Here is a 4,712-nt window from a genome sequence, read left to right on the forward strand (position 1 = left end):
AAAGGCTCCTGCTGCCACGCACCAAGGATTCTCTTGCGCACCCCCTGGGATGCACGCACCCCACTTTGGAGACCACTGTTCTATATCATCAATCACTGCTTGTACTGCTGTTTTTTTTCTTCCTAAGGTTACTGTGGCATTGGGACATAGTGTTTCTGTTTCTCACACCCCTTACACCATTGCCCATAGGCTCAGCACTTTTCTCTTTTGTATTGCTTTCCAAAATCTATACACTGGACCATGATGCCTGCATGCTTGGTTGGTCTATCTCTGTCCAACTTCCTGGGTTCCATTAGCTTGAGCCTGTGTACTTGTTCTGAACTAAGGTCTGTCATTGTTTAGATCTTTTCCCTGGAAAGTTCAGCTGCCTTTGCTATTTGGAAGCATTTCTTTAGGATTAAATCTGTTTCTTTCAACAATCTCTCCTGTAAGCTGGAATCACATGTTCCACAAATGATCCTGTCTTTAATTTGGGACTCTTTAATGCCTCCAGAATTACATGTGGAATCCAGAATACTCAGCCATGTAATGTAGCTATTCCCTTGTTTGCATCTTGGTTTTGGTGGGGGAAAGGGAGGGTGATATCTCTTTCAGTCTCATTCTCTCTGGGTCAAATCCTGAACGCTTTTATCACCTGTTCCAGTGTTTCAGGCAACATTCCTCGCAATGGTGTCTAACTGGCTTTTTGTCCATTTCCCACAATGAGATAGTTAAGAAAAGCTTTACTTTCATTTTCTCATCTTTATCCCCCATGGTCAGCTCTGTATACACTCATTTCTTTTTTTCCATGCTTGTGCAACTTTATTTGTCTGAAAATCCAGCAGTCCTAGTGGTCCAAGTCTCTCCCTACTGCCTGTTTTATCTGCTTTAAGATGTTTGTTGGCTGTTTGTTTTCCTGTTAATCACACTCTTCCTTGCGGTGTCTCCTTCAAAGTAGGGGACCAGGTCATGTTCTTGAAGGTGCTCCAGGCCCATAAGATGAAAGCGTAGTGGAAAGGGCCATTCATGGTCCAAAAGCGCCTGGGACTATCTCATAGTACCCCCCACCTCAAACCTAAAGCCTAAAGTGTACCATGTTAATTTTCTAAAGCCCTTTTATTCCAAAAAATTAAAGGTTTGTCAGTTTACAGCCCAGGGAGGAAATAACACTGAGTGGCCTAAAGGTGTCTACTATAAAGAAAAAAATAATGGTGGCGTGAAAGAGGTGAACCGCCCAATAACCCTCGGACGTATGCAGCAACAGCAAATGAAAAAGCTGTGCACTAGCTTCGCCCCCATGTTCTCAGCCACCCCAGGTCAGACCAAATGGGCATACCACTCCATTGACACAGAGCTCCAGGAAGAAATCACAGCCAGTGTGGAACAGGCTGTCCAGCACCGGCTGTGATTTTGGGGGGCATATCCTAAAGCTAAGGGTAGCATAAAATCCCTCCTTTACCTGTAAGAGGTTAAGAAGCTCAAATAACCTAGTTGGCACCTTGGGGAAGTTTTTAACCTAAGCTGCTAGAAATAAGCTTAGGGGGTCTTTCATTTGTTTTAGTCTCTATCATCTCTGGCTTAATTTTGGATAATTGAATGGACAGATGGTCCAGATCCTCAGCTGTAGTAGTTTAATGTAGCTCTGACTAAAGTATGTGGAGCTATGCTGTTTTACACCAGCTGAGGATCTGGACCAGTGTAGTTGGCAAAATATGGATCCCAAACTGAGTCAACTGATTTGTCTGTGTTGCATATTGTGTGTTCTACGATTCTTTTCTCTGCCAAGGAATCTGAAGGTAGAGAATGCTAGAATGCAGCATTCACCTTTCTTTCTCTTACCAGCTGAGGCACCCAGAGATTAGAGAGTTCTTGAATGGTGACTTTGTTTAGCTAATATCTGAGGAGGCATTTTTACGTGTGGAATTTTGAATGATTAGTCTGGGAAATTATTCCTGCTTTCTGATAGCTTATTTCCATATCTTTCCTGAAATGGAAACATTTATGACCTACCTGTTAAAATTAAAGAAGTGTTTGATGAGATGTGACCAGCAATAAAATAACTAGGCAATATTATGTCTCAGTAAAATTATCTGTCATCTTATTATTACTTAAAATGCCTGTGATTGTGACCGCTAGATGCTTCTTTACAAATTCAAAAGCCTCTCTAATAATAATATGTACTTGTAGGGTGACAAGTTTCATCATATTGCATCAACCTAATGAACCTCTAAGTGGTTTATTAATTATGAGGGAGACCTTAATGGAAACAGTAATTAACTAAAGGCCTCGGAATGTCACTGTTTAACACTTTGCACATGACATGCCTTTCTCTTTTCATGTTCAAAATTCTGAGCACCAAGACTCTCTAGAAAAGAAAACAGAAGGTGAAGACCCTCATTGATACTATAACACTTATGTATCAGCAGTGAGCCCTTATTCTAAAGTGTCTAGCCAGCCCGTTTTAGCATTATTTGCCCCTGAGAGGATCTTCCTGAATAAGAGATGTTAATTCCTGTATACTGCAGACAACCCACCTGTAAACCTTTGCTTGCCCCCACTTTCTTAAAATTAGCATGCTATCGTGCCAGCATAACAGATGTGCATAAGTGTTGGTATATAAGAGAAGTCTGAGTATTAGGCAACCTGATTTCCATCCAAGAATGCTGCAGTGTCATAGGTTTGGCTAAGGCATATTCCATCATTCCTGCAGTTTAGCACTAGATTAACTCTGGTAAATCAGGCTGCAGAAGCTGATGGCGGGGGGAAACAGAACCAAACAAATAATCGTCCTTGACCAGCCCTCTACTGCCGGCAATTATGTACTTGGCAAAAATGTTTTTGTGGCACAACTGTGTTTCCTGCTAATTGCTCAGCCCAATGTTGGAAACACATAGGTGACCTTCTGTGGCTTCCCCTTGTGTACATTTTCTGCTGAATAGGGCAGAAAAAGAGTTCCACTTGGAATGTAGCAAACCTGCTGAATAAATCATGCTTCAAGAACATGACCTGCAATATCATACTCTGCTAATGGAAGCATTCTCGTTTCAATGTAGCTATCTTTTTCCTGGCAGAGGCAAGAAAACCTTGAATATGGATGGATCTTAGCAATAACTATAAATTCTTGAAGGCAAACAAATGAGACAATACGAGGTACTGACAATGTAGTAATTGCACAGCAATGCCAGTCCGTGCTGCCCTGAAAACACCATCAAACATAACTTGCATCTTCCCCAAAGTTTCATTATTGAAACTTAATTGCAACAAAAAACTAACATGCTATTTTGTTTCTCTTCCTCCTCCCTTAAAAATTAAAAATCTAATGTAGAACTGAATCAAAACCTGGACTCCAAGCACCTCCACCATTGGGAAAGCCTGGATTGGGAACTGATATTCCTGGTTGACTGCTATTTCTATCCAACTCTGGTTCCATACACTGTCAACAGTCTAATGGCTGACTAGTGGTACAACAGCAGTGAAACCAATACCTTTGTAATGCACCTGTCTTCTTCTAATAGAAAATGGAGTGTCAAATTTAGACCCATATTACACTGGCTTGGTACTTTGATTATTAGCTATTTTTGTAACCCTTCTGCCAGGTGGAGCCTGCAGCAATCAGGGCCGGGTTCAATATCTAGGGGTTCCTTTTCAACAATACAACACAGAACCAGCTTGAGCCCCCACTCAGTAACCTGGGAAAATTACACACCACCCTTGGGCGCCTGAGAGGCAATACTTCCCCACTCGTGAGCACAGAGTCTGAGTGTGGAAAAGAAACTTTTAATGAAAGGAGGGAAGTCACCCAACATTAATTAGGGAAAATGTCACAAGCAGGCTTCATAATCATAAAACTATGAACAGGACACCTACCCCAGAGTGCTTGGGGCAGTGCCTTCTGCCTCATGTTCTTGAGTTCTACAACCAAAAGTTCCATTACTATGCCCCCTCTCTGCTCCCTCACTATACTCCACTCATGGTGGTTGCCCTTGGACAGTGAGGACCCAACTCTCTGTGAGTTCACCTTCCACCTGGGGAAGAAGGCACCTTGCTTGATGGGCAATCTGAGCATTTGCTCTGGCTGGCTGCCCCACCAGTCACTATTCTTCACCGCCTGGCCAGCCACTGTTCCTCAGCCAACTGCTTGCCACTCTCCAGAGGGCCACCCATCAGTCACCTCCTGCTGCCACCTGTGTCTCTGCTGTCTCTCTTAGTGATTTTTAGATCTCAGCAGACTGGGCAGAAACACTGCCCCACCACAAGTGATTTCAGCTCTTATTGAGTATTTAGGATAACAAAAGGCTCCTAATTAAGCCTACTTATCTCTCTCTTTGAACTGTGGGGAGGAACAGGCTCAACCAGATTAGGGACCCTTAGGGAGAGTCCACATCTCCTGACTGGTACATCTGTCCCCACCCCTCTTACTTTCACAGAAGTCTGACATTAGAGCCTCTGGTTTAAAGAGGTCCTTTCAACTGAGGGTGAGCCCCTCATTTGGGACAGGTGAAGCACAGGTCTGCTTCCCCTTTATTTATACAATAAAGACAACAACATTTCACTACCTCTACATTCAGTACTAAAGTGATTTGTAACCCAACACCAGCCAAAGTTGATCACTTTGAGCAACACTTCGCTATCTGCTGGATATCTTGGCAGAGTAGGTGGGTTCATATAGATACAGTTTGCTCCTGAAATCTCTCCCCCTCCCAGCTAGCTGTCAGGGGAGAACTCTGTCAGAC

Source organism: Terrapene carolina, unplaced genomic scaffold (genome assembly GCF_002925995.2).
Source record: "Terrapene carolina triunguis isolate 2854851 unplaced genomic scaffold, T_m_triunguis-2.0 Scaffold69, whole genome shotgun sequence".
NCBI lineage: Eukaryota > Metazoa > Chordata > Testudines > Emydidae > Terrapene > Terrapene triunguis.